Source organism: Bubalus kerabau, chromosome 5, assembly GCF_029407905.1.
Source record: "Bubalus kerabau isolate K-KA32 ecotype Philippines breed swamp buffalo chromosome 5, PCC_UOA_SB_1v2, whole genome shotgun sequence".
NCBI lineage: Eukaryota > Metazoa > Chordata > Mammalia > Artiodactyla > Bovidae > Bubalus > Bubalus kerabau.
In genome coordinates this window covers 99966597-99978422 of record NC_073628.1, presented here as the reverse complement: position 1 = coordinate 99978422, position 11826 = coordinate 99966597, and the positions used below count along the sequence as shown (strand labels likewise).

The 11826-nt window shown below is 43.5% G+C and overlaps 1 long non-coding RNA gene across 1 annotated transcript; it reads right to left on the bottom strand.

Moving 5' to 3' along the window:
• Positions 1 to 863: 863 nt before the first annotated feature.
• LOC129654002 (uncharacterized) lies at positions 864 to 8617 on the bottom strand. The gene is made up of 3 exons (XR_008715343.1): positions 8362 to 8617; positions 3389 to 3489; positions 864 to 937 (listed from the first exon to the last, which is right to left on the bottom strand). It is a non-coding gene; the product is annotated as an uncharacterized LOC129654002 (long non-coding RNA).
• Positions 8618 to 11826: the final 3209 nt, after the last annotated feature.

Genomic DNA, 11826 nt, shown 5'->3' with positions numbered 1-11826 from the left:
TTCCTGCCCTTCACCATCTCCCAGAGTTTGCTCAAACTCATGTACGTTGCGTCAGTGATGCTATCCAACCATCTCATCCTCTGCCACCCCTTCTCCTTTTGCCTTCAATCTTTCCCAGCATCAGGGTCTTTTCCAATGAGTTGGCTCCTCACATCAGGTGGCCAAAGTATTGGAACTTCAGCTCCAGCATCAGTCCTTCCAGCGAATATTCAGGGTTGATTTCCTTTAGGATTGACTGGTTTGATCTCCTTGCTGTCTAAGGGACTCTCAAGAGTCTTCTCTACCTCCATAAGTTAATGTTATTATATAATGTTAGTATAAGATATTGAATATAGTTCCCTGTGCTATATAGTAGGTCTTTGTTGTTTATCTATTTTATATATAGTAGTGTATATATATTAATCCCAAATTCCTAATTTATCCCTCCTTCCTCTTTCCCCTTTGGTAACCAAGATTATTTTCTATGTCTGTGGAAAAAACCTAAGTGTCCATCAATGGATGAATGAATAAAGAAGATGTGGTATATATGTAATGGAATATTACTTGGGCATAAATAAGAATGAAATAATGCCATTTGCAGCAATATGGATGGATTTAGAGATAAGCATATGAAATGAAGTAAGTCCAGACAGAGAAAGACAATATCATATACTACTTATTTGTGGAGTCTAAAAAATGATACAAATGAACTTATTATTTAAAATCATTTTAATTCAAAGGCACTCTGACTCATAAAGCACTTATAAAATTGGGACTGGTCCTCCAAGAGTCGCTGAGGTCACTGTGGACATCTGGTGCTTTCATTCCTCTCCTTTTCTCTCATTATTTTGATCAGTCTCTGTCCTCTTCCCATCTTCTTCTCTCTCAGAGCCAGGTCTTAAGACTTGGTGTAGGGTTAGGTGGGCTTCTCAGGTGGCACTAGTGGTAAAGAATGTGCCTGCCAATGCAGGAAACACAGGAGACATGGGTTCAATCCCTGGGTGGGGAAGATCCCCAGGAATAGGAAATTGCAGCCTGCTCCAGTATTTTTGCCTGGGAAATCCCATGGACAGTGGAGCCTGGGAGGCTACAGTCCATGGGGTTGAAAAGGAGTTGGACACAACTGAGAGGCTGAGCACCCATGCATGTAGGGGTAGGTGACCTAAAGTACATCAACCTTACTTCTTCCTCAAGATTTTCCAAGCTGGGTGGATCTGAGAGGGAAAATCAATTTTCCTCCATGCTTTCGGAGTTACTAGGATGTGGGACTGGAAGCTGCTGGCAACCAGAGCTCCTGCTACATGGAGAGAGAGAATCAGTAGAGAGATAAGATTTAAGCAGCTTCAAAGCCAAGCGGTCTGACTGATGGCTTGGTAGGTGAGAATGAGGGGACATTCAGGGGGCATCAGAAGCCATGGATCCTGTCTGCCTCTTAAGATAAACTCCATTCTTGCCTTCTGCAGTGTGCTTACCTGGGGCTGCCCAGACATCCTCTTACTAAGCTAGTTTGAATTCAGTTTGCATCACTGACAATGGGAAGAGTCTTGAAAGTACCACTAGGAAAGCCATAGTGGACTCCCCGTTGTGATCTGAAAATGCAGGCCAAACTTCAATGTTCATTAAAAAAATTATTTCAAACTTGAAAGTGCACATTTTGGTCTGTGTGAGGATTTGTCCATTTTAGGGTTTGGTGGCTTTAAAATTTTTTGTTGGTTCTCTTCTCACATTTTTTAACATTCGGTTTCTTTCCCAAACACAAGATACTTTCTGAAAGTGCTGGAACAACACAACCATGACGAGTGTGAGCATTTGAGTATTTACTGTGTACCAGGTGACTGAGCGACTTCACTTTCACTTTGCACTTTCATGCATTGCAGAAGGAAATGGCAACCCACTCCAGTGTTCTTGCCTGGAGAATCCCAGGGACGGGGGAGCCTGGTGGGCTGCCGTCTATGGGGTCGCACAGAGTCGGACACGACTGAAGTGACTTAGCAGCAGCAGCAGCAGCAGCAGCAGGTGCCACTCTATTTGCATTAACCCTTTTCACCCTCATGAAAGCCTATGAAACATAGTGTCACTTCCCCCATTTAACAGATGAGGCAGAGAATGATTAAGCAGTTAACCCTGGGATTACTCAGCTAAGTTAGTGGCAGAGAGAAGGTTTGCACACAAGTTTGTTAGTTCAGAGATAGAGCTCTTTTTGTATTGAAAACCATTGATTTTGTTCAGTTATGATGATCATGTTTAAAACTGAATTATAAATTTCTAAGTTTTGGAAATAATTTTGTGCTATTTTTCAAGACAATGAAAAAGCTACAAATGTCCTGCAGTTCAGTTTAGTTCAGTTGCTCAGTTGTGTCTGACTCTTTGCGACCCCATGAATCGCAGCACGCCAGGCCTCCCTGTCCATCACCAACTCCTGGAGTTTACCCAAACTCATGTCCATTGAGTCAGTGATGCCATCCAGCCATCTCATCCTCTGTTGTCCCCTTCTTCTCCTGCCCCCAATCCCTCCCAGCATCAGGGTCTTTTCCAATGAGTCAACTCTTCGCATGAGGTGGCCAAAGTATTGGAGTTTCAGCTTCAGCATCAGTCCTTCCAATGAACACCCAGGACTGATCTCCTTTAGGATGGACTGGTTGGATCTCCTTGCAGTCCAAGGGACTCTCAAGAGTTTTCTTTAAAGGTATTCAACTCTATAACTTGAACTCACACATTAAAAAAAATATATGCATTTATTTATTTGGCTGCTCTTTGTCTTAGTTGCGGCATGTGGGATCTCTAGTTGCAACATGTGAACTCTTAATTGCAGCATGTGGGATCTAGTTCCCCTACCAGGGATCAAGCCTGGGCTCCCTGCACTAGGAACTCAGAGTCTTAGCCACCGGACCATCAGGGAAGTCCCTGAACTGGTGTATTAAGAGACTCTAGCCCACAGAGGTTTTCCTCTGCTTTTCTGTGGTAGAGGTACATTCCCACTTCTGTACCAGCTGGACCATCCTATGGATGGATCTTCATGTAAGTACTGACTTCACCAAAAAACCAAACTGGTAGCAGTCTGATCGTGAGGAATGGGTCTGAAATGGAAGAGGGGAATGTTGTGAAGTCCCCAGGTCTCCTTTCAATTCTTCACAGCATTGTATCACCACCCCTTGTGCATTTGGTGAGTAAAGAACCTCATCTCTCTGGCCAGCTTTTCATCCTGCAATGGTGTACAATGGATGAAAAGAAATGGTTAAAATGTTCAGCCCCATTTGCTAATGTCCCAGAAGCACATCGAAAGCAGGAAAAGTTCAACCAAGGTTCATCCCTCTGTCATTCCAGTGAAACATTTCATGCAGTTGCTGGGGAATTAGGTTGAAACCCATAGTTGTCATCCGGGGACTTTGGTGAAGTGTTCATTTCTTACCTGTTACCATTTCCTTTTTGAGCAACTGCAAAAACAGTGATCTCCTTAAGTCTCGAGCAGAAGGGAAGAGGGGACTCAAACACCCTTGACCCTGTCATTTCCTGTGAGATTGTGAAACAAAAAAGGTAAACATTTAAGGGGATGTGGTAACTGGGAACAATTGTCCCCATTGTGGAAGGAATACTGGTTTCTTTTTTACACAAACTCTTCCTAGTGGAAAGGCTGAACTGAAGAAGTCAGCTCTGCCATGGGCCCTCGAGGTTGCCCGGATTCACAGGGAGAAAATCCAGGGAGATTTGATTTGTGGGAAGTGTGTAGACTTTGAAGGGGTTGGGCTGCAGCGTCCTTGGGTCACATAGAACAGTTGTCTTTAAAGGAAGTCCTTCCGAGTGCTTCAGGCCTGGCATCCTTCTACGAGGATCCGCATCACTCAACAACCTCATTACTGAGAGTCTGAAACTTGGGTGACCGTGCTGTAATCCGAGACCCCTTGCTCAGAAGCCCTTGGCAGCTCTCTGACTTTCTTCCTTTTTAGGTTTCTCTACTGCGAGCCCTTCACAGAACAAGGTCATGGTGATCTATGGCAGAGGCTCACGCCAGGCCTCTCCAGGCCTCCTTAGCCAAGACACAAGAGTCTTTTTGCAAAATCTCAGGATAGTTCCGTGATGGAGGGCAAAGGGCTCCAGCAGAACCAATTCAGCAGTGTCCCTTGGTCTTTATTTTTAATTATTTGACTGAAAGAATTCCATAGGGACTTCCCTGGTAGTCCAGTGGTTAAGACTCCTCATTTCCAATGCACAGGACATAGGTTTGATCCCTGGTCTGGAAACTAAGATCTGACATGCTGTGTGGCATGATACTCCTGTCCTCCAAAATAAATAAAAGTGTAAAAAAAAAAAAAAAGACTTCCTTGGTGGTTCAGAGAATCTGAGTTAAAGAATCTGCCTGCAATTGCAGGAGAACTGAGTTCAATTCTTGGGTCAGAACTGAGTTCTGGAGAAAGGAATGGTTACTCACTCCAGTATTATTGCCTGGAGAACCCCACGGACAGAGGAGTCTGGTGGGCTATAATCCATGGGGTCACAAAGAGTCAGACATGACTGAGTGACTACACACTTAACTTCAAAAAAGAAAAAAAGAGTTCCATAACTACAGGGAAAGACTTCTTTGGGGTCAGGGTGAACTATTTTTTTTGTCCATTCAGCAAATTCTTACTCAGGAATTACTGTGTGTGTGTATGTGTGTGTGTGTGTGTGTGTGTGTGTGTATGTATGTTTCTGCCCCAGGTTCTACCATTTTATCTTTGACTTTGGTTCTTGACACAGAGCTCCTAAAAACCCTTATAATTTTCTGAGTGAGAGAAGCACCTTTTGTTAAGCGGTAGCTCCTGGATGGCTCCAGGGTAGGGATCAGTCACCAGAAGACCAAGCCATGATTAGAAGCTTGGCACCTTCAGCGTCGCCTCCCATTCTCTAGAGAAGAGAGAGGAGCTGGAAAATGGCTTAAGGATCCATCGTGCTGCCATGATGGAGTCTCCATAAAAATCCCCAAAGTACAGGGTTCAGAGAGCTTCCTGTTGGTGAACACATCCCCCGACCAGCATGGTGACACACTCGCCGCCAACTCCTGGGCACAGTAGGTTCCTGGGCTGGGGACCCTTGGGACCTTGTGTACTTCTTCACTTGTACACGCTATCCTTTTTTGTATAGTAAACCAATAAATGTTAGTGTTTTCTTAAGATCTATGGGTCTTTCTAGCGTCTGCTCAAATCCAAGAAGGGGAGTGTAGGAATCCTGATTCATAACCAGCCAGTCAGAAGCACAGATGACAACCTGGATTTGCAGCTGGTGACTGGAGTGGGGGATGTCTTGTGGGACTGAGCCTTTGCCCTTTGGGACAGAACAGAACTGAGTTGAATCATAGAACATGCAGTTGGTGTCTGCAGGAGGGCTGGACTATTGTCTGGTGTGGGAAAACCCACACACATCTGGTGTCAGGAGTGAAGAATTGAGAGTAGGAGAAAATAGTGTGGTTTTCCTAAACAACCTGGAATTGCCCTAATCTCTGGGCATACAATATTGCTGAAGCTGAAGCTCCAATAATCTGGCCACCTGATGTAAAGAGACAGCTCATTAGAAAGGACCCTGATGCTAGGAAAGATTGAAGGCAAAAGGAAAAGGGGGTGGCAGAGGATGAGATGGTTAGGTAGCATCATTGACTCAGTGAGCATAAATTTGAGCAAACTCCAATAGATAGTAGAGAACAGAGTTGCCTGGTGTGCTGTAGTCCATGGAGTCGAAGAGAGCTGAACATGACTTAGTGACTAAAAAACAATAACTGGGCATACAGTAGTGACCAAGTCAGACAATGTGTTCAGACTCATAGAATTCATAAGAAAATGGCCAGTAACAATTACAGTTTGATAAATACTTTGATGGGTAAACTCCAGGAGATAGTGAAGGACAGGGAAGCCTGGAGTGCTGCAGTTCATGGGGTCGCAAAGAGTCGGACACAACTTAGCGACTGAACAACAACAGCAGCAATGGGCCAAGTCGAGGGTCATGCAAAAATTCCCAAGGAGAGTTTCTGTCCTGGGTTTTTGGTTGGGAAAGGCAAAAAGAAGGAATGATTCATCCAGACCAGGGAAGGTCTCCCTCCTACTGTCTGTTTTCTTCTAGACTGACTTCTTTGAGGTGGTGAATGAACTCCTTTAAGACATATATTTAAGAGAAAATAATACGATGCCTTATTTATTTAAATTTTTGATATATTTTTACTAACCACACAGATCTACTGAAAAGTTGCAAATACAGTAGAAAAAAACTTTGTTCCTGAGCAATTTAAGAGTAAGTTGCCAATCTGATGACCCATCAAAACCAAATACGTCAGCTGGTACTTCTACAAACAAGGACATGCTCCTCCATAACTGCCATCGACCATCAGCATCAGGAAATTAGCTATGACTCATCACCATCACCATACTCTCAGACACCACTTGAGTTTGGTCAGTTGTTCCAAGAATGGCCTTTATGGTGAAAGGATCCAGTTCATGGTCATGTACTGATTGCGTCACATACCCTTCCTCACTGTTTCCTTGACCTTTGTGACCTTGTTATTTTTGAAGAGAATGGGACAGTTGTTTTGTAGACTGTTCCTCCACTTTCATTTGTCTGATGTTTCCTCATTCATCTATGTGTGTGTGCTCAGTTGTGTTCGACTCTTTGCATCCCCAAGGACTGTAATCCGCCAGGCTCTTCTGTCTACAGGATTTTTCCAGGCATGAACACTGGAGTGGGTTGTCATTCCCTTCTTCAGGGGAATCCTCATGACCCAGGGATTGAACCCATATCTCTTAACGTCTCTTACATTATAGCAGGTGGATTCTTTACCACTGCACTACCCAGGAAACCTGATATTTCCTCATGGTTAGATTTAAATTGTGCATCTTTAGTAGACACATCTCAGAGGTGAGATTGTGTTCTTTATGGCATCATCATGTGTGGTGCAGGATTGTGAATTGTTCCATCATTAGATAAAATGGCATTTGCTAGGCTTCTTCACCAGGAAACCACTCTTTTGCTCTCTGTGATTAATATGTATTTTTTAAAATTATGTTTATTTATTTATTTATTTGGCTGTGCCAGGCCCTACTTTGAAGCTGCAGCATGAAAACTCCCAGTTGCAGCATGTGAATCCAGTTCTCTGACCAGGGATGGAACCAGAGATGGAACCAGGGATAGAAGCCAGGCCCCCGCACCCCCTTGCTGGGAGCTTGGAGTCCCAGCCACTGGACCACCAGGGAAGTCTCAATATATATTTTGAGGGAGGAACTGAAAACATCCCATTTCTCATCAAGTCCTTAATTCAGTATGGATTCATGATTTTCTGTTTTATTCAATGGGTTATGTATGTACTCAGTCTCTCAGTTGTGTCTGATTCTCTGTGGCCCTGTGGACTGTAGCCCATCAGGCTCCTTTGTCCATGGGGTTTTCCAGGCAAGAATACTGGAGTGGGTTGCCCAGGGATCAAACCTGAATCTCTTGCATCTCCTGCATTGGCAGGTAGATTCTTTACCCCCTAGTGACACCTGGGAAGCCCTCAATGGGTTGTAATCCATTACAATTCTTTTTATGCTCAAATTGTGTTATATTTGAGCCCTTTCAAGCTGACTTCTGTGTCTTTGTGACATTTCCCTGTCATCCTTTGAACATTTCCATATCTTTTTCTGACACAGATAGATGTTCTAGGTTCGACTTCTACATACCCTGTCCTAGCCCTAGAACCAGCTGCTTCTCCAAGGAGCGTTTAGTGGAGAATGGTACTTAGAAACCAAGATCTGGGCACTAGGTGTGCTCATGGCTATGGAGCTATTGCTGCACCAAGAACCTCTTGGTAGACAGAGCTAGAAAATACATGAATGTGTCAACACACACACATTCATTTCTATGTGTATTTTTATTGACACCTTTGAGTTCACACCAACACCTTCAATTTCAACCCAATATCACAGGGCTCTTTCTCATCTTGTCTATTTCCATATTTGCAATTCCTTTCTCTTACAGTGAGAAACCTAGATCCCATTTTTCTAAGTATATTTACTTATTTGATCCATGCCCTGTATAGAATCAGTCTCCACCCCTCCTCCCCCATGTGGACTTCCTCCCTCTATTGGCTCTGACACCCCATCTGGACCTAGAATATGCACAGAATCCTGAGCTCTGAGTCCCCTCTCTGGGCCACCTCTCCTCACACACACCTCATTTGCTCTATTGACCTTCATGAATTACAGACTTAATTATTGAGAAAGGGACAAGATGCTAAGAGAAGGAAAAAGGGAGAAAAAAAAAAGGAAAGGAAAGGGGAGACACATGAGGGAGGTCAGGAAGGCCACTTGCAAGCTTTTAGCTTCCGTTTCCTTCGTTGCACCTTTAAAGTACTGTGTTATCTATCATCACATCAGAATTCATGTTTACTTTGCACAAGTGCTCCTGGTTCAGCAGCCTCTCCATTCCTCTCTCTACTTCCCTATCTGTATCCAAGAATCCATCCATCCTGGTCTCAGCTGCTCATGGAGTTAGCTCCAGAGTGTGCAGTTCTGGACTATCTGGTTTGTCAGCGTCTTTGAAGAACCAGTTGTCTGAAAAGAATGAAGGATCTTAGCTTCCCTCCAGCAGAGCACGTAGAAGTTAAGCACAGGACATCTGATATCTCAGGTGTAATTCCATGCAATTATGAGATCATATCTCTGAAAGGGAAAAGGCAGTTAAATATATCTTTTAAGGTTTTGTTCTCTTGTTAATATGCGAGTTAGCACCATTTTTTGTTATTCAGATAATTTCGTCATTTAAATAGGTTTTCAATACCTCAGTATTGCTCAGTTCAACTTTCCTAAAACTAATTAAGAATGTCAGAAAAACACAACTCAGTTAATATTAAGAATTTGAAAGTCTAAAGGTACTCCTTAAATTTAAGTATAACATTTCAAGATTCAACCTTCTTTAATTAATCAAGATTTAATGTCTGCTTCCATTAAAATTAATTAATAAACAAAACAAATCCTCAGAACAACTCGAGCTATAACATACTTCAGTTGAAAATTTAATTTTACGTTGCATCTGCCTTGAGAAGTGGTACATCTTAGGGATTTTTAAAATAGAAGTAAGACCAGGACAACTATAGAAAGTTCTAATATAAATGTCCAATCTAATATAAATGATCCTCATGCATGGATTATATGAGCACCTCAGAGCTCAAACGCCTCAAAGATAAGAATTGTCTTACTTAGGGCGACTCAGACCAGTGAGATATGCTTCTGTCGGTGTCACAGGAAAATGACAAAGCTGGAATTGTAGTATTCATTTCAAGTAATATGAAATGCCATTTTCTAATGACATCAGAATTCTATTTAAAGCTTTTCAAATTCATCAGATGGTATAACTGGAGATGAAAACCGAACCTCCATAAGCATGCCATCTCTTGGAGTCTGGTTTGTCCAAGCTTTGCACCTCCTTCACATGTACACCCCTCCCCAGGAGCCGTTGGAGCCCTGTGAGCTCACAGATCACAGACCCTAACCACTGTCCCTGAGTTGAGGGAATTTGTCCTAGGATGGTGGCAAGAGGACTTGGTGGGGAGGTGCAGGTGGTAAGTGGTGATAAGGATTGGGAGAGCTTGGAGTAAAGATGTCCAGATTGGGTGGACATCAGGAGGGATTCAGAGGAGAAGGGTTGAAGAGCCAAAAGGCTAAGCTAATTGCCAAAGAAGTCTAAAATGCAATGATGTTACATTCACAAACATAATTCAGTACCTAAAAATACTATAATATCAAAAGGGAGTGAGGAGACTTCAGGGGAGTAATGGTACTGCTCACTATTTTGATTAGAATGATGGTTTCATGGATGTATGAACACACAAAGCTTTTCTAATTGCACACATTTACACAAATTTTTATTTTGGCTGTTCGGGGTCTTAGTTGCAGCCTGTGGGATCTTGGCTCTTCAGTCTTTGTTGAGGCATGCGGGATCTTTAGTTGAGGCCTGTGGGATCTTTAGTTGAGGCATGTGGGATCTAGTTCCCTGATCAGGGATGGAACCTGGGTCCCCTGCATTGGGAGTGTGGAGTCTTAGCTACTGAATCATCAGGGAAGTCCCTAATTGTACACTTCCTAATGTGCACTTTATCTTTTGTCTGTTTTACTTTATGCCTTAAAATGTGTGTGCTAAGTCATTTCAGTCGTGTCCAACTCTTTGTGACCCTATGGACTATAGCCCACCAGTTTCCTCTTTCCACGGGATTCTCCAGACAAGAATACTGGAGTGGGTTGTCATTTCCTCCTCCAGGGGATCTTCCCAACCCAGGGATTGAACCTGAGTCTCTTACATCTCCTGCATAGGCAGGTGGGTTCTTTACTAGCACCACCTGGGAAGCCCTTATGTCTTAACAAAACTCTTTAAAAAATATGGTACACAGTAATGGTAGAAACCTGTACAACCATTGCTAGCTGTGTCAAAATCTGAGCAGGTCAACCTGATATTGAGCTTTCTGTTTGGACCTGGGAAGGGTCTGGACCAGTGATTTATTATAGAAATGAATGCTTTTGCCAAGTCATGGTAGCCTCACTATCTTAACTGCCTTCAGTGAGTTTTTTTCATGGGGGCTGGGAATTAAGCAGAGGGCTCTGATTTGTGTTTTAATTTTAATTAGTCCTTGCATGCAGGTTTCGGGGAAGAAAAAAATGTTTCCTCCACCCTCTTAGGTTCTGTGCTGAGGGACTTAGAATTAAACGAAAAAAGATAGTTTAAGGGGGGCAGAATATGCAAGTTTTAAACACATTTACATAAATGAGAGTTCACATTAACAAAGTGGAACTCAAAGAATCAGTAGATTTGGGGATATCATAAAAGATATCATTTTTAACCAAGGAAGGAGAGTTTGGGCTTCAAGAGATGATAAATCCTGGGGAAGAAGTAGAAAATACATGGGGGAACTAATGGAAGATAAAGGTTCTTATAGTCAGGGCTGTTGCTTGTTTGTTGAAATACTGATTTATTTATTTGGCTGTTACCAGGTCTTTCTAGGTGGTGCAGCTGGTAAAGAATCCTCCTGCCAATTCAGGAGACACAAGAGATTCTGGTTCGATCCCTGGGTTGGGAAGATCCCCTGGAGGAGGAAATGGCAACCTATTCCAGTATTCTTGCCTGGAAAATCCCATGGACAAAGGAGCCTGTCGGGCTACAGTCCATGGGCTTGCAAAGATTCAGATATGACTGAGCCCAGCATGCACACACACACACACACACACACACCCCAGGTCTTGGTTTCAGCATGTGGGGTTCCCTGAACGGGTATCAGACTCATGCCTCCTGCATTGGGAGCACAGAGTCTTAGACACTGGGCTGCTGGGGTAGTCCCCAGTCAGGTCTGACACCACCTTGGCTTGGTGTCATTCTTCGTCTCTGTCATGAGTTCTCTCCTCTTCTGGTACAGGGGTGGGGTGGGACCGTGGGATTTGGGGAGTGCGAGTGGGGACAGAGGACACTTTCACACTTGCAAATGTGTGCCCTGATCTTAGGCAGTTAAGGGGAGAGCAGAGAGCTTCTCCTACATTTGCTGATTCTCAGGTGCTTTCAACTCAAAATAATTCTTATGCCAAAGAGGAAGATTTTGGGGTGGTGAATTCTTATCTCCTTCCCAGGGAAGACCACCAGGAACTGAACCTTTTAGATTTTGTGCCTCAGCTCCCCACCCATGTTATTGTCACTTGATCGTGGGACAGAGAGTTACAGGAGCCTCATGCCAGCCTCGAGGACAGAGCAGGTGCTTCCTCTGGGGTTAGCATTTTGCATCTTGACTATCTCCTTGTCTGTGTCTCTGAGTCTGCATCCTGCTCCCTCCGTCTTGCCTGGGGCACCCTGTTTTGTCTGACTTTCCAACTTCCT